Below are 25,721 nucleotides of genomic sequence, written 5' to 3'. Positions count from 1 at the left end.
CTTTATAATGTTAGTTGTCCGAGTTCCCAACAGTCTCCACTGGTCACTGCAGTTTATGTGTACGTGTTTAAGTATACAGGTGGCCTTAAGGTTTTGTGCGAAGGCATCAGATGTGATCCCCATACCGCCTAGATCTGAATGGATAACTGAGGTATGGATTAGAGTAGGAAGTAGAAGTGGGCAAGCCAATAGATTTACAGGGAGAGCCGAGCCAAGGGTCTGGCTTGGATTTTAGGGCCTGTGCATGAGCCGAGCCCTGAAAACGTTTGCTATGTGAAACACACAACACAAATCACTTAAACCATATGTTAAATCTGCTTCAAAATTCACGAAGGTGTATTCCATTAACATGTGAAGCTTTGACTTTAAAAATCACATTATTAATATCTCTGGGTTCCAATCAGTCTCCACTGATCACTGCAATTTATTCATTGTACTAGTTCCGGGATCCAGGTGGCCTCTAGGTTTTGTGCGAAGGTATCAAATGTGATCCCCAAATCTACTGGATCTGAATGGATAACTGAGGTATGGGTTAAAGTTGGGAGCGTGGTGCATGTGTTGAAGACCTAGCGAATCGTGCTGTGCTACACTGATTGGGAACCAGAAGGGTAACAGCTGTTCACAACATTTATGTTTTTCACACTATTGTTTTTTTAGCAAGAAATACCTCCTCTCTTCAAAAACGCATGCAAGAATACATTTCACATTAAAATGTCGGGCTAAATGGCAGTTATGCATGTTGCACAATTGAGTAATTTCATGGCTAGAAAATTGAGGTAACAGGGATAGAGAAAGGGCGCTCTGCAAGAGTATGGCTCAGGTAAAGGTTGGCAAATCACAGTTGGTGCTCCAAAGCAAGACTGGGAAGGTCACCTCTCTCCCCCCAATTTCCTTAAGCAAAGCTTTCAGGTATTCAAAGTCAAAAATTCTCTGAGCAGTCAGCGAGAATTTTTGACTTTGAGTAATTTCATGGGATTTTCCAAAATGTTTGCAGAATGATGACACCACAACGCAAATTTCACGAATTTTGCGCACTCCTACTTGTTTAACTCCTGGTGAACTTCCGTTGATGGTTGATGGCACACAATGGCACTGCCTACATATGTGTGCAATTGCCTGTACCTGCTGCACTGTGCAGGGCCTCCCCCGCCGGCCCCTAGCCGCCCCCTATGTGCTCCCTTGTGGGCTTTGCCTTTGCATGTATCTCATGAACCCACTGCTGTACTAAGTTGCAAGTCCATTATTCTATTATTTCTTGAAGCCGCTCTCGTCAACTTATGTATGAGACATATATAGAAACACCAACGTGCAAAGCAGATGCACAAGACTGATGTTCAATAGCGTCAAGGCGCGGAAGCGTGGGAAGGATGTGTAAGAAGAAGAGAGGGGGAAGGAAAAGGTGCAGTAACATGAAAAACGGAGGATGGTGTGTGGGTTCATCCTCTATATTTCATCCCATTGCCCCATTTTCACTGTTTTCATAATTGGCTGTATTTGTTGGCGTGTATATGTAAAAAAATACTGATATTTACAGCAAACATAGACATGGGTAGAGACGTGGGTTCTCCTCAAGGGGGATCTGTCAGCTTGGGAGTGACTTGTGGACTGGGTGTTGTTTGTCGAGCTGGGTCTTCAGCTTCTCTAGGGGTGGAGGAGGGAGGGCACTTCTCAGGTTTGGGTGCGGATGGAGCTCCAGACCCCTGGTGTGCAGCGGGAGAAGGAGTTTTGTCTCGTTTTTGTCATCCTGCATTTTCTGGTTTGAAGCTCGATGATGCCTGTGCTGTCAGGCTTGTGTTTCCACCAGAGATCTTGAGTTTGCTGGTCAGGCAAAGTGGGCAAGATGTCCTCTCAGCAGTCCTGGCTCAATCCCCCCTTCCAGCGCCCTGAACACAGTGAATGTCATCTGTGAAGCGCTGCCCAAGGAACAAGCACCTGTGTGCAAAGTAAGTGGAAAGGAGGAGCTGAAGCACAGGAGGTGGGCTGGCAAAGGTAAAAATGTTGTTTACATTCAGAGATGCGAATGTGGCAGAGAGAAGAAGCAAAGAAGCCACCCTAAACCAGCAGGAGACCAGCCCCAGAGCCGACGAAGCCGATCCAGCGATCGAGGGAATGGCGACTCCATCCCTGGATGCCACGTCGTTTTCCAGAGTAAAAAAAAGTGATGCAGTGTCTCTTTGGATTGCTTCCCGGCCTTCGGGCATTTTCTTCCACTTATAAACACGAACAAAAGACCTGCGGGTGCTGTTGACGTGTTATTCCCCTCTAGCTGTCTTTTTCGTGCTCCTCTTCATTTCTCCTCTAGTAGCTGCTTTCCCTCCCAGGCCATGATGCCTTAAGGTGCAAAATGTTTCTTTGCAAGGCAGATCCTAACCGGAGAACCAGGAGCCTCGTTACTGTACCTGTTTATTTTACCAATGGTCAAAACCACTTTAAGCCCCCGTGCTGCTGGCATCGCCCTCTGTCGCGGGAATGTTTAATGGCCTCGGGGTCCTTTGAGAGCCTTGCACGACCAGTTGTTAAACGTGAGTTGATCATTTAGAGCTCTTGATGGACGTGTCTTGCTAGTGGTTATTATTCCAAGCAACGACGTAACAGGGCTTAGTGGCGCCTCGTGCTTGCTGGAGGTCGCGGCCTCCCAGTCTCACTGAGCCTTAACCTGAAAGTGCACTCTCTCCCGTCGGACACTGTGTTCGCCATTAATTGACGTCACGCGCTTCTCGGCCTCACAAGGTCGGCGCACTGTCACACATGCAGCTTCGTGGCAGTCTCCGTGGCCTTGAGATGGGACAGCGCTATTGCACAGAGGCCGGTGGCAATAGACCGAGCAGCCGCCCGCGCTGCCTTGAGCTTCTGATCTGTAGAGGAAGGCCGGTCATTTGTCGGCTTGGACGCACGACACACCAGACGTGCAGGACACACCAGACGTTCCCTGTACACATAGGGCTCATGAATATGCGAATACAACGCATTACCTCTGGTTTCTAGCCCATCAGGTGGAATATCTATAGGGCAGCACGACGGCAGCTGACGCACTGTGACTGTGCACTCTAGGGCCACAATGATACCCCCGAATACGAGAGTGCATTGAAAGTTGCACAGGTGTGCACTTGGCTTTCTCATAAGCAATAGGTGAGCCTCGCACGGCCTCGTGTGTATCTCACTCGTTTATGTAGTCGCTAAATGCATATTTCGATGTTGAATTCAATGGCATATAAACTGAATCGTAAGTATTTCCAGCAGTGCTTTAAATGGGAAAAAATAAGTGCAGGTACTCACCAAAAGGAGCAGTGGGTGGAGTTAAGGGCGGTGCTAAGGTGGGACAAGGGGCGGAGCTAGCTTTTTGACCTTGCAAGGTTGTATGCACAAAATCTGCATGCATTGTTAGAATGTCGGATCCATCTGTCCATTAGTTATCTTACTAATAATTATATATATATGGCACTTACTTATAAGTGTTTATTACTACCCAAAGTAGGCTTTTTTAGCATCCTTAAAATAAGAAAAGATTGAGGAAATAACAGCGAGGTTCTAAATATATGCCTTCTTGTTTGCAGGCAGGTCCTTGCTGCAGGGTCATAACTCACTAAGCTATTTTACCAGGATCTTAACTTTTGACCTGCAGGTAACACAAGGCTCTATGCAACAAAAAGTGTAATGTTTTGATTTGTTCTGCATTCCGTCCATCAATTGTGTGTATTTTGCTCAGCACACACTATTGGTGGTAGTTATTTGTCAAAATAACCATAAAGGAAATGTGACGTATACTGTGAAGAAAGGCGCAGCAAGATACTGTAAGGTGACCAGTAGAAGCTCCAGAGTTTCTTTTGTGAGTTCGGATGCGTTTGGTATGTGTTTAATTGTATGTGTGCTTGTTGTATGTGTGTGTCTACCGATGGAATGTGTGTGCTGTGTGTCCGTGCTTTTGCTTTTCGCAAGTGTTTGCATGTGCGTGCTTGGGCATGAATCTGTGGTGCATGTACATCTGTGCAGTATGTACTCATCTGTGTCTGTGCATTATGGTTTGTGTGCGTGTATCCATTAATGTGTTGTGTGCGTTTGCCTACGGTGCTTGTCTATTTGTGGAGGGTATGTTTTATTTGGGCAACAGTGAAATCAAGCATTTCATGAACATTTGTTTTAAAAAAAAAAAATGTTAGTAAAATTGAAGGGTATCGAAGAGTGTGTTCTGCCGAATGAGCTGCGTTCATTCCTGTGACTCATTCTGAAACAGCAGCCAGAGTTCAGTGCCTTCCTCCAGCTTGTTTTCTCCTCCACGTACACAAACACTTGGCACTTATCCATTATAAAGAAACACGTTTCAAAACAAGTGATAGTTTTACGAAATATAGACCAAGTTGTATTGGCAGCCAAAGTGCTTAATAAGTGGTAAAGAACGGTGCCCCCCCACCCCCCCACCCCCACCCCCCAGGGCAGGCCAGTGAGGCCTGTATTCAAAGGGGTCCGAGGCCGACAGGGGCAGGACAGCTGGCGCCTGCCCCCAGGTGCGCTTAATGGGCCACCGTTAGTTAACACTCCGTGGACATCACTCTCACAGCCATAAACCCACTTTTAAATCTGTTCTGTTCAGTGCGTCCCGCCGCCACCCATTAGCTTTTACAGCCCCCTCTCGGCCCCACTGTGAAAGAACAATGGATCCGATAAGCACTCTGCAGGCCCCCTCCCGCCCTCCCCGCTCTGAAGACTTCCAAAGGCGACAAGCACTCCCGTGATTAATTCCCTGCAGTGCTTGTTAAAGGAGCTGCAGAGGAGTGGAGGTGATAAAGGGAGCGCTGCCTGGGCTGAAGTCGGGTCCCATGAGTACCGGTACTCTCTTCGTTCATTGGAAAAGTGCCGGTACTCAAGGGGAGAAAAGGAAAAAGTGCCGGTACTCCGTACCGGTGAGTACCGGCCCATTTAAAGCACTGATTTCCAGTGCTGTGCGCAGTGCACTATGTTGTGGAGACTTGTTAGAGAGTGGGATTGATTATAAAGGAACTTATCGTGTAAGCAGTTATGTAACTGCTCACTAACGCAATAGGATTTTAGCTAAACTATACCACATCATGAGTGTCTTCGTGCTGATGTGTATGTGCATGAGTCACGCTGTTCTACCTCCGTCTCAAAAAAGAACACAAGCTTCGAACCGGACATAGAGGAAAGAGAGGGTGTACTTGACTCTCTTCATTGAGGTTCACTATTCATACTGAAAAAATCGTATCCGCACAAACGTTGTTAATAATATTCGCACTAGCATTCAACCAAGTGTGAGCAAATGCAGTTATTTTTTCGGTCACTAAGTATCGCTGTTCACCAAGTAAGGGACGAAAATCAGAACAAGCTCCAGAAGATCACGTGGGAAAAACGTAGAAGAGAAAGATAGACCGGTAAGGCAGCGTTTTCTCTGTTAAGGTGAATGCAGGGCTGTTCTTTCATGAACTCTCGGTGGATGCGTTTTCACACAATCCTGAATCTCTATTCTGAGCTACTGTAATCCGAGAGACACCGGTGCTGGCCATGGCGCAGCCACCGAGGCGCTGTTACTCCGGGGCTCAGGCATCGAGGCGCTGTTACTCCGGGGCTCATCTGCTGCTTCTTGTTGCTCTGCTGACAGTCTGTGGAGCCGCTTCTGGGCAGCTGCGTTATTCCATTCCCGAGGAGATGAGGAAAGGCTCTTTTGTTGGGAATGTGGCTCTGGATCTGGGAATGGATACACAAACATTAACAGACGAAGGAGCCCGCATAGAAGCCAGAGGTAGGAAGCAGTATTTTATTCTGAGCTTAAATAAGGGACATTTATATATCAATGAAAGGATTGACAGAGACACTGTGTGTAGACAAGTAGCCCATTGTCTCTTAAATGTAGAGATCATTTCAGAGAAAGTTATGAAAGTGTATTCAGTCGAAGTGGCAATTCAGGATATTAATGACAATTCCCCCACCTTCCTTGATGAGGAAATGGAACTGCAGATACTTGAAAACACGGTACCCGGGACCCGTTTTGTGCTACCAGAGGCAAATGATGCAGATGTGGGGATTTATTCTCTTAAAAACTACCAGCTCAGCGACAATAAGCACTTCACTTTGGATGTAAAAAATAGGAGCGATGGCACAAAGTATGCAGAGCTAGTCCTAGAAAAACCACTAGACAGAGAGGAACAGGAGGTTCATAGCTTGATCCTCACAGCCACGGACGGAGGGGATCCGGTCAGATCAGGATCGATGCGCATACAGATCAATGTGCAGGATGTGAATGACAATGCACCAGTTTTTAGTCAGTCTGTCTATAAGATCAGTGTGCCCGAAAATGTGCCCAATGGGTCTGTTGTGGGCAGCGTCACAGCTGTTGATATTGACACGGGATCAAACTCTGAAGTAACATATTCCTTTAATAAGATGGATGAACATATTTTACAGAGGTTTAAATTGGATTCTAAAACAGGAGAGATATCTGTGTGTCAAAATCTGGATTTTGAAGAGACTACATTTTTTGAATTTGAAGTTAAAGGAAGTGATGTGGGAAGTCTTTTCTCACGCTGCACAGTTTTAGTAGAGGTCATTAATGTGAATGATAACGTACCTGTAATTGTGATGTCATCTCTGCTGAAACAAGTTCCAGAAAGCACTCCACAGGGCACAGTCATAGCGGTCCTTCTGGTATACGATAGGGATTTAGGAGAAAATGGACAAGTTACTTGTTTCCTTTCTCCTAATCTCCCATTTAAATTAAAGAAGTCGGTTGGCAATTATTATAATTTAATTACAGAAAGTGCTTTGGATCGAGAGGAAGTCTCATTTTACAACATAACAATTACAGCCACGGACAGTGGGACTCCTCCACTATCTAAAACTGAAAACCTAAATCTTCAGATTACAGACGAAAATGACAATGCACCTGTATTCCAGCAATTGTCATACAGCACCTACATAATGGAAAATAAACCTCAAGGAACACCGATTTTTGTGGCCAAAGCCTTCGATTTTGATTGGGGGCAGAATGCCAAGGTCAGTTACTCTATCATCGATGGACATATTGGAGATGTTCCACTCTCTTCTTACATATCCATTAATTCTGAATCTGGTGTTGTTTATGCACTTCAGCCCTTCGACTATGAAGAGTTCAAAGAATTTCAGATCCAAGTGAAAGCTCAGGATGGTGGCTCTCCCTTTCTGATGAGTAATGTCACTGTGACATTCTTTATACAGGATCAGAATGACAACAACCCTGAAATATTATATCCATCATCGCCAAAAGATGAGTCCTCGGGTGTGGAGATTGTACCTCGCTCATCGGAACCAGGTTATCTGATCACTAAAGTGGTAGCCGTCGATGCTGATTCAGGGCAGAATTCCTGGCTCTCCTACCAGTTGCTGAGGTCCACCGACCAGGGACTATTTACTATAGGTCTTCACACTGGAGAAATCAGAACAGCCCGCCCCATTATGGAAAAAGACGCCATAAAACAATTTCTGGTGGTTTTAGTAAAGGACAATGGGCAGACCGCTCTCTCTTCTTCAGTTACAGTTACCATAGTGCTCGCAGACAGTTTTCCAGAAATGCTACATGATATAAGTAATCCTTTGACATCCACAGACATGGAGTCAAACCTGACCCTGTATCTGGTGATCGCTGTTGCTGTTGTTTCCTTTTTGTTCCTATTCTTGATCATTCTTCTTTTGGCCATCAGAATTCACCGCTGGAGAGAATCTCAGCTCAGTGAATCATCTGAGGTTAACTTCTGTTCACTTCCTATCTCTCAGTTTGTGGGTTTAGACGGGGTCAGGGCTTTCCTACAGACCTATTCTCATGACGTCTGTTTAACAACAGATTCGGGTAAAGGCCAGTTTAAGAACCCTAATTCCAGCGACTCAAATACTGTTACAGAAAATACAAATGATAAGAGACTGGAGTCAGTTCTCATTGAAGATATTCTAAGTATGGACACAGAAGGCCAGCCTTTTATCCAGGTATGTTCTTTTTTTGGAAATGTATTGATTATAATGTATTCTTATAAATGCACCATGTTTTGGTGATACTATGTCGTTTTTGAATAATTGCCGATGAAAAAGAAAACAGTACTCTGAAACACTGATTTTACTAAATGTATATTCCTAGCTGTCATAAAATGAAAAACATCTTAAGCTGCTCATTTGAAGAATAATACAAAAAAACAGCTACTGTGTGTGCCGAATCCTGCTCTATAGTTCTGTTAGAGCACTGGTTCCTTAACCCTTTCGATGCTAGTTTTGGAACGGTTCCGTCACGAGCACCGGTTGGGCTTTGCTTATGACAGAACCGTTCCATCACGGCGACGCCCGTTTCTTAGAACCTTCAGCACATCGTGAAAATTCGTGCCGCGCTGAAGGTGTTAACAGTGCGTTGTTTAGTGTGGCCATTGGGATTGTGAAATATATTTTAGGCATGCACTGATGCCCAGTTGCAATTATTCCTTTCTATTCTATTCTATGAAGCAGTTGTAAAGTGCAAAGCTACCCGGAGATATCCCAGCATTGGAAGTGAGGCACAAAATGGTTATGGGAATTAAAGGGGTCTGTCGTGGAAGAGTCACATTTTTAATGACTTAAGAATAGGAAGTACCTTTGTGATTAAGCGTAGAGAGAGTAGAAAGATGTTCCACAATTTAGCGGCATTGTATATAAAGGAGCGTCCTCCATATTTTTCCTTCTTGATGACTAGCACATTGGTAAGATTGGCATTGGAAGAACAAAGTGATCTCCGGTGTTTGTAAGAAAAAATCAACTCATGGGATATTAGAGGTTCTTTCTCAAAAATGGCCCTATGAGCAATGCAGAGTGATTTGAATGTGATTTTCTTCATCACAGGGAGCCAATGGAGAAGGCAGAGAGCTTGTTGGGCACATTGATGTCTATGGATATTATGCAGTATTCCAGGCGATAGAATGTAAGTGCCTAGACTGCCAACCTCTTTGAAGTGGGTGGAAGGAGAGGGAGAATCTTCTGAAGCAAATTTAACATTCCAAAACAAATAGCAGTGAGCTTTACTACTTGGGAGTCACATTTAAGTGAACCACCCATCCCATTCCCAAACTCCTTATAACAGGTATTAAGGCAAGGCGAGGCCTAAGCAAATTGGCTAACCCAAATTCAACAAAGCGTTAAGATTGTTGCCCAGAACCATGAGCTTGGTTTTGTCTCCATTTAATTTAAGACAATTGCTGGTCATGCACTTGGAAACTTTTTTCAGGCAAGGGAAATTATTTCTTTAAACAAGGATGTGAGATTTAAATGCACGTTTCCTATTTTTATTTTTTACAAAATATACAGTAGCCAAGGTGCCACCTGGGGATTTTTTGGTTTGTCTTTTTGTAAGTTTATACATATAATGATTATATTTTTGCTTGATGGAATATACCCCTTAACAACCTGCGGTGTTTCACAAGCTTGTAATCTTGAAGAGTACACAACGGCGTGCATGTCATTATGCATTTTACTTCAGGTAGTTCATGCCCTTCAGATCTACTATTTATTTTCAAATCTGTACTGTCACTTGGTCAAACCCCATATTACCTCGCTTGAACACAAACAGTGCTCCATGTGTATTATCATTGTGAATCATATGGACGAAAATAAAATATAATCACGTGGCTAGTTTTCATTTGCATTTATATAGTACCCTACTTCCCCAGATGAGGGAATTAATTTTGAAAAAGTAATTTGTAATGATAAGCAAACCAAACACAGACCCAGATATAGGGAAGAGTGTTCAAAGTTCACTGCTCTTTGAAACACACTAATTCATGCAAAACATATCGACTCGTATCAGCAGAGTCTCATATAGGGGGTAGTTCACATGCATTTGCGTGTTCTTGGCTTTTTTGTATTTGCCTCAATTGTATTAATCTCTGTGCAGCTCTTCAGTTAAGACACAGGAGGGAGCTGTTGTCAAATACTTAGTATGATCCATCGCATTACACATACCTTTCTGCTACTGTTTAGCCATCATTGCCTGTGTATGTGCTTGAGCTATTGTTTTATTAAAGTCCTATTCAATCAGCTATGTGTGTGTGTTGCTCCTTACTGAGTGCTGTTATTGATTTGTAGTTGTTTGATATTGATTGGGTTGGTTGCTAACTACCAGTCCAATACAGTGGAGATGCTCCTGTTTGGTCAATAAATAAAATAAAATAAATCAGGACTGTTTCTTGTTGCTGTAGGTTAATCAGGTAAAACATATGTTTGGTAGTTATTAAGTTAAATGATAATTCACCTGAAATGTGCACTGTTTTTAATTGTATGAAAGGCAATTTTGAAAATAGTGTTTACATTTTTTGTTATTAGAAGTTTACAGTGCAACATATGAAAGACCCATGGCAAAATCTATGTAATGATTTTCATATTTCTTTCTGAGAGTAATATGGGTATAAATGTAAGTAATGAATGTATTTATTGAAATTAGGGCATTGACTGTATTACAGAAAGTGCCCCAGGGGTGCAACGGACATGTGCACCCACTTAGTGTGTCCCCGGGGCTCTTTGATATTACAGAAGGGGCCGCAGATGCTTGTGCAACCCTTTCTGTAATACAGATAGCACTGGCGCACATGTAGCACCAGCGATGTCTCAAGAGGGCCTACACTGATTTGCATGGGGGTGTGGCTGCATGCAAATGAGGGAATATCTTTGTCTCTACCCCCATGCCTGATTACTGACAGAGTGCAGTCAAACATGCCCTAAGGAGGCACACTGGCTGTGCGCTCCCTGATGGCAGCCTTATGGAGACGAGAAAGAAGGTTTTGTTGATCCAACTAGACATCCCATTGCAGGTGGGTGCAGTCCATTACTGCACCCACCTGCAAAGAGTTCTCTTATCCCTCTTTAAAGTGCCAGTGGGCTGTGGCCTGCACACTGAAAAATGGAGCAGCTTTGAAGCAGATGCTCTATATTTCTCTTGAATGCACTTCCCACAGGGCAGCACGAGTGTGGGATACTCTGGTGGTAGCACAGTCACTGTAATATGGCACACTTTCCTGTTTGCACATGGCTCAATTATTTAAAGGTGTGTCATTGTGCAAACAGGAAAAGTATGCTGTATATGTAATATGGCCCCTGGGGTCACATGCCACTCACTGTCTGCTTCAGGGTGAGATGCGGTTATATAAAGAAAAAATAAACTTACCTCGTATAGAAGAGGTGTCTTTTAGAAGCGCAAGAAGACCGATAAATAAATGATTTCATAGTTGATAAATGTGCTTTCAGTTTATTTGTTTCAGACCAAGAATCCTAGTAATGAAGGCCAGTGTTTGTTCACTCCATCCTCTTTGGTAGTCTTGGGCCATATTACAGAGAGTGTCCCAGATGTGCAACAGGCATGTGTGCCCACTTTGTATGCCCTCAGGGTACTTTATTATTACAGAAAACTTTGCAGACGTTTGTGCTATCCCTTCTGCATTACTAATAGCGTTGGCACACACGCAGCACCAGCACTATCATTAGAGGATGTTTCCTCATTTGCATATAGATCTGACCCCATGCAAATGAAGGAATGAATTTGCCTCTGTGCATGTGCCATATTATTGATGCAGGTGCAGGGGCAAACTTCCCTTTGGGAGGAACACTGAAAGTGCAGCAGAGGGAGGTGATGCACTTTAAGTGCGCCTTCAAAGGCAGACCTGTGGAGTGGAGAAATGGGGTCCCGTGCACCCTTTGGACATCCCCTTAAAGGCAGGTGCAGTCACTCACTGCACCTGCACCTTCCTCTTGAAAGTGCAGTTGGGTGCCACCTCCACTGTGAAACACGGCTTTGAAGCATCCCCTCCATATTTCACTTGAATGCATTGCTCCCAGGGCAGCACAATTTCATGACTGATCTGAGGGCAGTGCGTTCACCAGAATAGGGTGCTTTGGTGCTAGCCGGGAAAGTGGACCCTTATCATAAAAGGGGATAAGATTTGTGCTTTAACCCCTTCGATGCTGGTGACAAAGCCAGCTCGTCATGGTTGTTACCTGCGCTGCGTGCATGACGAGCTGGCTTTGTCTTTTTTGAAATGTCAGCGCACAGCGGGAAAACTCACTAGCGCTCATGCGGTTAAGAACCCAGGTGGGTGATATCTTCCTTCCATGAATCTCCATTTATCAGGCTGTAGAAGCCTGTACATGGAAGTGCCTTTCGGTTTCCTTCTTGTCATGTAGCTATCTTACTGCTGGGAATAGCTTGTGACTTTCCTTTCAGACCTGCGAATTGTCACGTAGATCTGCTCTTCAGATCGTGGCTGAACATCTCCATGTGGACCTCTTTTGTGATAAGACTACATGACTCTGAGCTCCAGCAGATGAAGGTTTTAAATACACTTCTAAAGTGCATGAGTGTAGGGAAAGTATGAGAGTGTGGCCACTGCAGCATGTACGGTCTATCTTCTCAGCCTGCATGCTTAGATAGTGAATTGCAAGTAAAATGAGGTTGTTGAAGCAGAGCTATCTGATAGAAGGAAGCTAGCTGGTGATTCTGCTGAAGAGTTTTGGGGATTTTAGTACTGCTCCGTGCTAACTAAGGCACAGTGTATTGAAAATTATGAGAAGAGATGTGGCTGATTGCCTCAGCTGGCCTGAGTATTTGACTGAATACTGTGTGGTTCTGGGTAAATCACTTAGCAGGTAATTTACAGTTTGGCAGTGTGGGACCGCTGCAATAAATGTACTTAACTTCCTACCCACCAAACTCAGTCACTTTATTTAGAGTAGGGATGGCACTTGTGTTGAAATGACAAAGCTGCAGATGGCGCTGCAGTTGAAAACCTCTGGCCTGATGTTTTGTCCACCTGCCAGGTCACATTGAACTAGCAGCTATTTAGATGGACACCACTAAATTGTCCTAACCAGGACTGCTATGCAAGCTGATGTGGTGGGCAGGGATACAGCACAGTGGCCTTTCGGGAGAAAATTCATTTTGCATCGGGGCACTGGTGTTTTGAATTTTCATAAACTCTTGCTTTAGTTTATCCTTGAAAAACAAAAACTCTGGTAAGCAGTCATATTAAACATGTCTCCTGCTCAGTAAAGCTTCAGTGCTTTCAATGGAGCCACCACAGTGACAGCTGCTTTGAAGCCAATGAGATCCCTTCGTACATTGCAGGACTTTCTAAATAATGCAGGAATGTAACCACCAGGGGAGAAGAGGCCATAGTCTCTGCTGACCTGGCTGGCTGGTGGCCTGACCTCCATACACTCAATCAGATGTTAATCTACCTTTCCCTAAATTGGAAATCTGAGAAATACAGTTGTAAGTATGTGAAATGCAACGTAATGCAAATATCCAAGTATCGGCTTGATGTACACAGGGGTGTATGGATACATACGACTGCTGCACTAGAAATATTTGAGGCCAGTGCATTATTTGAACGACAGGGCCATGGGACACTTTTTGGCAAGCTATTGATACAATATTTTATAATGTTCATTATTTGGGTTCTAAACAGTCTCTAATGGTCACTGCGGTTTGTTGATTGTACTAGTTCTGGGATCCAGGTGGCCTCTAGGTTTTATGATAAGGTAGCAATTGTGATCCCCAAATCTACTGGATCTGAATGGATAACTGAGGTATGGGTTAGAGTGGGGAGAGTGAAGCTTGTGTTGAAGACCTAGAGTATCATGCTCTGCTACACAGACTTGGAACCAGAAGGGGAACAGCTGTAGTTCACAGCAATTGTTTTTTACACACTTTTTTTTTATAGAATCTCCTCCCCACATCAAAAATTGATGCAAGAACGTTTTTCAAACTTGAATATACAGCAAAATGGCAGTTATGCATTTTGAAAAATTCTAAGTAATTTAATGGTATCTTCCAAAATGTTTACATAATGATGTAATCCTTAAATCGCACGAATGTTTCGCACCCTACTTGTTTGGATCCTGTGGGCTTGCTGTTGAATGTTGCTGGTTCACAATCTTTGCTTCCTTGTGGACATTACCTCAGGATGTATCTTATTATCCCGCTGCTGTACTATGTTGCAAGTACCATTACTTGATTATTTCTTGAAGCCGCTCTTATCAACGTACGTATGAGATCTATAGAAACACCAGAATGCAAAGCAGTGCACAAGACTAATGTTTAGTAGTGGAGCGTGGGAAGGATGTGTAAGAAGAAGAAGAGAGGGGGGGGGGGGAAATGGTGCAGTAACATGAAAAGCGGGGGATAGGGAGTGGGTTCACCTCTATATTTCATCACATTGCCCCATTTTCACTTTTGTCATAATTGGCTGTATTGGTTGCTCGATTTATTTAAAAAACTACTGACATTTATAGTAAATGTATATGCAGGGGTAGAAAGGGGGATTCTTCACAAGGGGGTACATTGGGAATGACTCGTGGACTGAGTGTTGTTTGTCGAGCTGGGTCTTCAGCTCCTCTGGGGGTGGAGGAGGTAGGGCACTTCCCAGATGTGGGTGTGGATGCAGGTCCAGACCCCTGGTGTGCAGAGGGAGAATATGTGTTATCTCATTTTCCTCATCCTGCATTTTCTGGGTTGAAGCTCAATGATGCCTGTGCTGTCAAGCTTGTGTGTCGACCTGAGATCGTGAGTTTGCTGGTCAGGCATAGTGCATAAGGTGTCCCTCCAGAAATCCGGACTGAATCCCCTGAACACAGTGAGTGTCGTCTGTACAACGCTGCCTGAAGAACAATCACTTGTGCGCAAAGTAAGTGGAAAGGACGGAGTACAACACACAGGAGTTGGACTGGCGGAAGCAAATGTGAAAATGTGTTTACATGTAGTGAAGCTAATATGGTGAAGAGTGAACGCCTTCAAAGAAGCAACTAGATCCCATCAGGAGGCCAGCCCCAAAGCTCGCAATGTGTCGAAGCCTAACCAGGGATGGCCGAAAGGAACCAATGGTCAGCTAGCCCCTGGTTGCCACCTTCTCTTCCAGAAAACGTATGCACTGTCTCTTTCGATGGCTTCGCTGGGCCTTTTCTTCCACATATCAACATGAACAAGAAGACCTGCTGGTGCTGCTGACGTGTTATTCTCCTCTAGCTCGTGCCTCTGCTGCCCTTTTCGTGCTCCTCATAATTTCTTCTCTAGTAGCTGCTTTCTCTCCCAGGCCTTAATGCCACAAGGTGCCAAAAGTTTGTTTGCAAGGCCGACGCCAGCCGTAAAACCAGGAGCCTCGTTACTGTTCCTGTTTATTTTACCAATGGTCAAAAAACACTTTAAGCCCCCGCGATGCTTGCATCGCCCTCTGTCGCGGGAATGTTTATTATTATTATTATTATTATTACTGAGTTTTATATTGCGCGCGGTTTCCCTTGGGCATCCCAGCGCTCATCCAGAGTACGCACCATAACAGGGAGAGCATTAAGCAGGTAACAGATGGGTCTTTAAAAGTTTGCGAAATCGCAGAGTGCCAGTTTCGGAGCTCAGGGCCAATGGGAGAGAATTCCATAGCGTTGCCACATTGACGGAAAACCTTCTCCCGCCGGACCTGGCCTTTCTAACTCTCGCGACCTGCAGAAGAAATTGATGGTCCGAGCGAAGGGCGCGGGGAGCTTTGTAAGGTTGAACCATATCCCGAAGGATAGGTGGCCCTTTCCCCTGTAAGATTTTATGGGCCAAGCAGAGTGACTTAAACTTCACCCTCTCCCTGACAGGGAGCCAGTGGAGCACCTTCAGCGCGGGACGGGCTGATTGTCGCCTGGGAATGTCCGTCAACAGCCTTGCAGCCGCATTTTGCACTTGCTGCAATTTGTTTAAGGTGGATTCTGGGGCCCCCAGAAACAGCGCATTGCTGTAATCCAGCCGTGAGATAATGAGCCCCTGGATTAGTAATCTCCTGGTGGTCATCGGAAGGAGGGGTATGATCTTCCGGGCTGACCGGAGCAGGCCGAAGCACACGCCTGCAGTTTTTTTAGCGTGTGACTTAAAGGAAAGGTCCTGCTCCAGCCACACCCCCAAGCTCTTAATCTCCTGTTTTGGGGTGAGCGGCGCTCCAAGACAACTAGGCCAACTGCTCGGGGACAGGGAGGGCGAGGAGTTCCCAAACATCATCAGCTCAGTTTTTGAGCCGTTGAGCTTAAGTGCTGAGTTACACATCCAAGTGAAGATCTTAACTAGGCCTGTGTGCAGCACGTCGGGTTTGTTCACCGACTGGGGGAGCCCTACCACCAACTGGGTATCATCAGCGTAGCTGATGATTTTGATACCCAGTGGTAGTACCACACTCTCCAGTGGGGCCATATAAACGTTGAACAGTGTAGGGCTCAACGATGAGCCCTGTGGCACACCACACTGGAGAGGGACCGATGTTGATTTCTCGTGGCCTTCCCAGACCTCAAACGTCCGGTCTTCCAGAAAGGACGCAAGCCATTTCAGGGCCATCCCGAAGACCCCCACCCCCGACAGCCGCTGGAGTAACACCTGGTGGTCTACGGTGTCAAATGCCGCACTAAGGTCCAGGAGGATCACTGCCACCGATCCCCCTGAATCCAAAATGCTCCTGGCATTCTCCACGACTGCCAGCAGGGCAGTGTCCGTCCCCTGGCCGGGGCGAAAACCCGTTTGGGAGTCGCCCAGGAGGGAGTTGGATTCTAAAAAACCCGAAAGGCGCCTGTTCACAAGCTTCTCCGCTACCTTGCTGAGGCCAGGGAGCAGGGAAATAGGCCTAAAATTAGCAAGGTCAGCGGGATCCAGGCTGGGATTCTTCAGGAGGGCCTTAACTATCGCTCCCTTCCAACTGGGGGACACCACTCCTTGAGTGAAGGATGAGTTTATAAGGTCCGTCACTGGGCCGCCGATGATAGAAGCTACCTGCTTCAAATATTTAATCGGTACCGGGTCTCTCGGAGACCCACTCTTCACAGTCGACAAGACCTCGAGAGTTTCGTCCACAGTGACTGGTCCAAAGGAATCCAGCTCTACTGTCCTCACCCCGGGTTGCGACCCTAGATTGAGAGCAGAGGATGGCTCCTGAGCAAGCCGAGGGAGGGATCCCAGGATGTTTTCTATCTTGGATTTGAAGAAAGAGGCTAGTTCTGAGCATTTCTCCCGCGGGTTATCGTGGGTGACCGGAGGTTCGGGGGTTTTCAAAAGTTCTCTGATGACGTTAAACGACTCTTTCGAGGAGTTGGAAGAGAGACCTATTCTCTCATCGAAGAACTTCGATTTGGCTACCCGAATGGCGGATTTATAGATTTTAAGAGCCGCCCGGTATTCTCTCCGGTTTACTTCGCCCAAGTCCTTCCTTTAGATCCGCTCCCGCCTCTTACAGCCCTTCCTCAGTGTACGCAACTCTGGCGTGTACCAGAGGGCTGAGCCCACTCTCCTGCCCTTCATAAGTAGTCTTTTCTTGGGGAGAATAGCATCGACCTCGGGGTCTTTGGAGGACCTTTCACGCAGCATGCGGGTCTTTTCCAGGACACTGGTAGGTTTAGGAGATGTGCATAGGCGGGTTCACTGCCAGGTGTGATTTCTGTATCGCTTCTGGATTTTAGGCGTTGAGGTCCTGTCAGTCATCTGCGCTCAGGTCTTGGAGCCCACCTTGTGCGAAGTGGAAACCGGCGCTGTCATCCGTGGTACTGCAACTATCGATTCATATGTGAGCCTATTCGGCAGTATCGGTTTGATATGGCTGTTCAGGCTGATTAACCAAGAGACGACCCTTTTCCTCAGTGCTTTGCCAAATGCATATGCAAATTCCGTCTGCAAAATCCTATTTCAACCACAAACGCCATTCTCGACCAGTTGTTAAACTTGAGTTGGTCATTTTAGAGCATGTGCAGGTTGTCTTGCTATTGGCTATTATTCCAAGCAATGAAGTAACAGCGTTGATTGGTGCCTCGTGCATGCTGGAGGTCGCGGCCTCCTAGCTTCACGGAGGCTGACGCTGGAAGCACACTGACAGCATCTCTCTTCTCGGACACCACGTCAGCTGGCAGGAGTGCACTCCGCGGTCCTCGGTCACATGCCCGTTGAGCGCTTGTAAGCAGGGATGCAGTCAGGCGAGAGTACCTTAACCCTGTAGTGATTACATTGTAACAGTGTTCCTTGGTACTACTACTAACCACGGATTTGAGATTACCTGTGTTTGCCATTAACAATGACAAAGGGTAACAAACAGTTAAGTGTTATGTGTCTAGAACGGATGTCAACACTCTCTGGGTCACAAGATCGGAGCACTCTGTCACACATGCAGCTCCGTGGCACTCTCGTTTTCCTGGCAACGAGACCGCGCTTCTGCACAGCGGGAGGTGGCATTAAACTGAGCAGCCGCACTGACTGCTCATACACTGATATCATAAAGAGTGAACTCTGGGCCCCGGAATTAGCAGATTGTTGAACTTCCAATCTGTAGTGGGAGCCAGGTCATTTGTCGGCCTGGGTGCACAATTAAACGGGCGTTTTCCGGACACAAATTCCAATAAAGCAACGCATAGCCTCTGGTTTCTGCCCCGTCAGGTGGAATATGCACAGGGCAGCGCGTCGGCAGCTGACGCCCTGTGCACTTGGCTATCTCATAAGCAATAGGCGGCCTCGCACAGCTTTTGGCGTATCTGATTTGTTTTACTGTAGTTACTAAATGCATATTTCGATTATGCATTCAATTACTTTTCTGTTGAAGCACGAGTATTTCAAGTGCCATGGGCAGTGCACCATATGAAACAGATAAATTAAGAAGTGAGAGTGGTTATAAAGCAATACCATGTACACAGAGTGATTCAGATTATGTTCAATAAAGCAAATGGATTATAGCTAAAACATACCAGCTGAATGGAGGCTACTTGTTGATGGATAATCGTAACCCTCGCTGTTCTCCATACTCAAAAAACACAAATCTAGAAACAGTCTGCGACAAAAAAGAGGATGTGCATGACTGTCTTAATTAAGTTTCACCATGGATGCTGAGAAATTCATATATGCACAGAGAAAGTAAACAAGTTGCAATATACACCTTTATCGTACATTCAGCCAAGTGTGAGGCACTGCAGTTAGTGTTTCGGGCACTAAGTGCCGCTGTTCACCAAGCAAGGAAAGAAACTCGTAACACGATGCGGATGATCACTTGGGATAAACGCAGCACAGAAACATAACCGACTGACGGGGATAGGAGGCATTTTTTTCTGTAAATGTCAACGCGCGGTCGTTCTTTCGTGAGCTCTTGGCGAATACGTGTTCACACAAGTCTGAAGCTTTATTTTGATCTAGTTTATTCTGAGGGGCACCGATGGTGGTCATGGCGCAGCCACCGAGGCGCAATTACTCCGGGACTCGGACAGAGACACAGACACGCTGTTACTCCGGGGCTCAGACACCGAGGCGCTGTTACTCAGGGGCTCTGGCATCGAGGCGCTTTTACTCCGGGGTTCAATCATCGAGGCGCTGTTACTCCGGGGCTCAGGCATCGAGGCGCTGTTACTCCCGGGCTGAGGCATCGAGGCGCTGTCTCTCCGGGGCTCCTCTGCTGCTTCTTGTTGCTCTGCTGACAGCCTGTGGAGCCGCTTCCGGGCAGCTGCGTTATTCCATTCCCGAGGAGATGAGGAAAGGCGCTTTTGTTGGGAATGTGGCTCTGGATCTGGGATTGGATACACAAACATTAACAGACGAAGGAGCCCGCATAGAAGCCAGAGGTAGGAAGCAGTATTTTATTCTGAGCTTAAATAAGGGACATTTATATATCAATGAAAGGATTGACAGAGAAATCGTGTGTAGACAAGTAGCCCAGTGTCTGTTAAATGTAGAGATCATTTCAGAGAAAGTTATGAAAGTGTATTCAGTCGAAGTGGAAATTCAGGATATTAATGACAATTCCCCCTCCTTCCTTGATGAGCAAATAGAACTGCAGGTGCTTGAAATGATTGCACCCGGGACCCGTTTTGTGCTGCCCGAGGCGCACGATGCAGATGTGGGGATTTATTCTCTTCAAAACTATCAGCTCAGTGACAATAAGCACTTCACATTGGATGTAAAAAGTAGGAGCGATGGTACAAAGTATGCAGAGCTGGTCCTGGAGAAACCACTGGACCGAGAGGAACAGGAAGTCCACAGCTTGATCCTCACAGCCACGGACGGAGGGGATCCGGTCAGATCAGGCACCATGCGGATACAGATCAATGTGCAGGATGTGAATGACAATGCACCCGTTTTTAGTCAGACTGTTTATAGGATCAGTGTGCCAGAAAACGCATCCAAGGGTACTGTTGTGGGCAGCGTCACAGCTGTTGATATTGACACGGGATCACATTCAGAAGTAACATATTCTTTTAATAAGATGGATGAACATATTTTACAGACGTTTACATTGGATTCTAAAACAGGAGAGATATCTGTGAATCAAAATCTGGATTTTGAAGAGACTACATTTTTTGAATTTGAAGTTAAAGGAAGTGATGTGGGAAGTCTTTTCTCACGCTGCACAGTTTTAGTAGAGGTCATTAATGTGAATGATAACGTACCTGTAATTGTGATGTCATCTCTGCTAAAGCAAGTTCCAGAAAGCACTCCACAGGGCACAGTCATAGCGGTCCTTCAGGTATACGATAGGGACTCAGGAGAAAATGGACAAGTTACTTGTTTCCTTTCTCCTAATCTCCCATTTAAATTAAAGAAGTCGGTTGGCAATTATTATAATTTAATTACAGAAAGTGCTTTGGATCGAGAGGAAGTCTCATTTTACAACATAACAATTACAGCCACGGACAGTGGGACTCCTCCACTATCTAAAACTGAAATCTTAAATCTTCAAGTTACAGACGAAAATGACAACGCACCTGTATTTCAGCAGATGTCATACAGTGCCTACATATTGGAAAATAAACCCCAAGGAACGTCAATTTTTGTAGCTAAAGCATCAGATTTAGATTGGGGGCGGAATGCCAAGGTCAGTTACTCTGTCGTCGATGGACACATTGAAAATGTTCCACTCTCTTCTTACATATCCATTAATTCTGAATCTGGTGTCATCTACGCACTTCAGCCCTTCGACTATGAAGAGTTCAAAGAATTTCAGATCCAAGTTAAAGCTCAAGATGGCGGATCTCCATTTCTGACAAGTAATGTCACAGTGACATTCTTTATTCAGGATCAGAATGACAACGCCCCTGAAATATTATATCCATCAACGCCCACGGATGGCTCCTCTGGGGTGGAGATGGCTCCTCGCTCCTCTGAACCAGGTTATCTTGTCACTAAGGTGATCGCTGTCGATGCTGATTCTGGGCAAAATTCCTGGCTCTCCTACCAGCTGCTGAGGTCCACAGACCAGGGACTGTTTACTGTAGGTCTTCACACTGGCGAAATCAGAACAGCCCGTCCCATTATGGAAAAAGATGCCATAAAACAATTCCTGGTGGTATTAGTGAAGGACAATGGACAGACTCCTCTCTCTTCTTCAGTTACAGTCACCATCGTGTTGGCCGACAGTATGCCGGAAATGCTTCATGATATAAGTAACCCTTCAGCTCCTGCAGACATGGAGTCAAACCTCACCCTGTATCTGGTGATCGCTGTTGCTGTTGTTTCCTTCTTGTTCCTTTTCCTGATCATTCTTCTCTTGGCCATCAGAATTCACCACTGGAGGGAATCTCAGCTCTGTGCATCTTCCGGGGTTAACTTTAATGCACTTCCGGCCTCTCAGTTTGTGGGCATTGATGGTGTCAGAGCCTTTCTGCAGACCTATTCTCATGATGTCTATTTAACAACGGACTCAGGAAAAAGCCAGTTTAAGATCCATAATTCCAGTGACTCAAATACTCTTACAGGAAATCAGAATGTTAAGAAACAGGAATCTGCTCTCATTGAAGATATTTTAAGTATGGACGCAGAAGTCCAGCCCTTTATCCAGGTATGTTTATTTTTTAGCAATATATTGAGGTTAATGTATTATTATAAATGCACAATGTAGTGGCTGACCGCATTTAGTATTTGATTAACGGCCAATTAAAAAATGTCAGTTATCTGGTACACTGCTTTTACATAATGGATATTCCAAACTCTCAGAAAATGAACAAATCTTGAGCTGCTCGGCTGAGGAACAATTTTTAAAAAATCAGTTTTTAACAGCTACTCTATGGGCCTAGTCCTGCTCTATAGTTTTGTGTGGACACATATTCCTTAACAGTGCGTTGCTAAGTGTGGCCAATAGAATTGAAAAATATATTTTAGGCATGTGCTGATGTCTAGTTGCAATTATTCCTTTAAACAAGGGTGTAAGATCTATATTCATGTTCAGCATTTTCTCACTATACAGTAGCCGAGGTGCCACCTGGGTTTTTCAGGTCTAGGCATACATTGATCTCTGTGCTTCTCCTCTGTGGTGGTCCTCATCTACACTGCAGGAACTCAGTCAGGTATTATCTCCCGTCCATCGATCCCTTTTTATTAGGCTGTGGAAGCCTGTACACGGAAGTGCCCTTCGCGTTCTTTTGCATCTCGTGGCTGTCTTACTGCTGGGCATAGCCTGTGCCATTCCTCTATTTATCCAGACCCCTGAATGGTGCCTCTGTGGTCTTGCTTTAATGAAAGAACATGGGATTATCAAGTTGTGAAGCACTTAGTACAGATTTTTAAAAAAAGAAGAACAACGGTGGAGGATTCCCATCAAAGAAAGCACCTGGTCAAATATTCTCACAAAATTAATTTAGACCCACATTATAGTGCATGGGACAACATGTGTGCACACTTCAGTAACACCCACCGTTACAATGTTGGTTCAAAACATGAACAATGAAATACTTTAAACAAGGTCAAGGTGCACCACTTTGGAGTTTGCATGAACTGACAACTTTGATGAGGTTAGCAGCAATGATCACATTAGTTGTTACTTGTGTCCTTTAAGAGTTCTTTTATTGAGTTCAGTTGTAAGTAACAAATCACACACAGGAGCTACAGCCGACGCGTTTCGTCCTCTTGGGACTTCTTCAGGGCGAAATGTGCAAGCAAAGATAAATTGGTATCCTTGAGTCTTCTCCCGTGATTATCAGGGTACGTGGAGATCTCTGTAGCGAGTTGTTATACTTGATAGAGCATCCTGTTGAACAAAAAGTTCTCGGTGGAGGGATCTCGTATGTCCGGGTCGTTCTTATTAATGAATGGTGTATATCTATTTGTGGTCTGTACTGCCAAAATTCTCTTGAAAAGGTGTTTCAATATTGTACATCTAAATATCATCAAGAATATAGATGATGATCCAAAAAGAGCTGGAACCAGGGTAGTAGTGAATGTCGGTATTAGTCTGGCTATCTATTGTAGTTAGCTTGTTATGAGGAAAGGAGTATTGAGCCTTCTGCTTAGACACTCTTATTAAAGTGAGCTAAGGTATCCCCTGATTCCTATATCCACCTGCAGTACAACGTCCTCCTCTGTCAAGTAGCTGCAGAGGAGGACGTTGTACTGCAGGTGGATATAGGAATCAGGGGATACCTTAGCTCACTTTAATAAGAGTGTCTAAGCAGAAGGCTCAATACTCCTTTCCTCATAACAAGCTAACTACAATAGATAGCCAGACTAATACCGACATTCACTACTACCCTGGTTCCAGCTCTTTTTGGATCATCATCTATATTCTTGATGATATTTAGATGTACAATATTGAAACACCTTTTCAAGAGAATTTTGGCAGTACAGACCACAAATAGATATACACCATTCATTAATAAGAACGACCCGGACATACGAGATCCCTCCACCGAGAACTTTTTGTTCAACAGGATGCTCTATCAAGTATAACAACTCGCTACAGAGATCTCCACGTACCCTGATAATCACGGGAGAAGACTCAAGGATACCAATTTATCTTTGCTTGCACATTTCGCCCTGAAGAAGTCCCAAGAGGACGAAACGCGTCGGCTGTAGCTCCTGTGTGTGATTTGTTACTTACAACTGAACTCAATAAAAGAACTCTTAAAGGACACAAGTAACAACTAATGTGATCATTGCTGCTAACCTCATCAAAGTTGTCAGTTCATGCAAACTCCAAAGTGGTGCACCTTGACCTTGTTTAAAGCACTTAGTACAGATTGCTGTGCATTTACTGTAGTAGAGTTTCTTGGTGTTGTACAAGCATACCACCCTGTGAGTTCTGTGAGGCACAACGAAGATAACTCATTCTCCTTGTTATCTCATTCATCGTTTATTTAATTGATTATATATTAAATAAATGACGAAGGATGATCATTGTTCCTGTGGTGTACTGTGCAAAGATTAAAGTACAGACATTAGGCACTCCTCACCTTCAGGCCTCTGGCCAGCGTTGCTGTGACCGCTTCAGTTGTGCCATCTTCAGGAAGTCTTTTCCATGCTGCTGCCATTATTCTTCCTTAACATTGCGGAAAGGACAATATCCATATTTTTGTGAAAGGCTAACATTGGCAATATTTTTATGAGAAGCAAAGTTGGAGGTGATGCCACTTTCAACATTGCTCACTCATGGGTGAATTTTTTTTTTTTTTTAAATCGCTGCAATTAAAATGATGTTTGTTTATACAGAGAAAGAAAAGCTGGTGTATCTTGCTAAATGTCTAGCCTCATATCTTTTGATCCATAATCCGTTGTCCTTCATCCACACCCACGTGTGTGTGTAAGGCCTGTTGAGGTGTGGGAAATAGGAGTTTGGAAAAAAACGTGTCCACCTACCCATCTACAGTCTCGTTTTGTTGTTTTCTGTTTTTTACTCGTTCCGGTATCCGTGATTCCTCCCCAGATAGATTAAAGCACTGAAACAGTCAAAAGATCAGATTCATGTTTTAAGGTAAAAGCAGACAATTGTTGTTTGTGTTAACATGGATTGAAATCCTTGTTGTCCTGATATGTTAGAGTGCTTTACTAATACGTGTCTAATTGACAACCAATCCAAAATAATGCTACATTATTTAAAATAATCGAATGTTATCGTTCGAATCCAAGCTACGTGCGGAGTGGACAAAGCTATTTTGTTTGAGTTCGGTACTGTTGCTCATTCAAGCTTCTGGTTCCATAAACCGCATATTTCTTTGATAGATAACGAAGTGTGATATTGGGAATGGCAATTTACATTCTTTAGTATTCGGATAGAGGGAGCTTGCATCCAGGTGCCTTCTCTTATTAGGTTTATGTTCAGTGTCTACTTTGATAACTGCATCGGAACCGAACGTTGGTTGCGTAGGTGTTTGCCTTATAGTGATCTTTTTTTGCCGAGCTACACATCATTGTTCGTGTTTCTCTGTGGATATCTCTACACTATTTGCAGTGTTTGCGACCTGTTTATGTGTACAGCTCTATTAATTGCATGTGCCGTTCTCGAGAGTACTCCCAATATCCTCTGTGGCCCCATGGCCTACAACACACGAAACGCCCTACGGGTCTTTTTCTGGCTAGTCACCTACAACTTAGAACATCCACCCCTTTGTCCAGATTGTCATGCTATATAGACCCAGTCGTCCCCACTTCTGGCAATGTTGCATTCTCTTTTATAGTTTTCCCTTAAATAACGGCTTACGGGGAAGTGGTACCTGAGATTTAAATGTAGATGATCTATCCAAATGAGTTATCCTTCCATATTTAATGTTTGCACGTCAAGCATTTCTTTTCTCGATATGTTTTTTTTTTGACCGTCGTTTCAGAAACTTTTTTTTGAGTTTCTAACTATACATTGTTTTTCGAAGCTCCTGTTCTCATATAAGGCCACTTGGTGGCGCTATTGTACAATTTGGTGCCAGAGGTTGAGCTGGAGCCTTCACTGTAAGCAGCCAATAAAATGCACACGTAAAGCGAGAACAGAAGA

The 25,721-nt window shown here is 44.7% G+C and overlaps 1 pseudogene across 1 annotated transcript in view; it reads left to right on the top strand.

Annotated features, from left to right (window-relative positions):
• LOC147702740 (protocadherin gamma-A6 pseudogene) overlaps positions 1-2,162 on the top strand; it is a 31,754-nt pseudogene extending 29,592 nt beyond the window's left edge. The window contains exon 3 of the transcript XR_015297370.1: positions 1,788-2,162. The product of XR_015297370.1 is annotated as a protocadherin gamma-A6 pseudogene (transcript). The remainder of the gene's footprint in view (positions 1-1,787) is intronic.
• The last annotated feature ends 23,559 nt before the right edge of the window (positions 2,163-25,721 follow it).

Source organism: Lissotriton vulgaris, chromosome 7 (assembly GCF_964263255.1).
Source record: "Lissotriton vulgaris chromosome 7, aLisVul1.2, whole genome shotgun sequence".
Classification (NCBI taxonomy): domain Eukaryota; kingdom Metazoa; phylum Chordata; class Amphibia; order Caudata; family Salamandridae; genus Lissotriton; species Lissotriton vulgaris.
The sequence above is the reverse complement of the archived record's forward strand: the minus strand, read 5'-3'. Positions and strand labels throughout refer to the sequence as shown.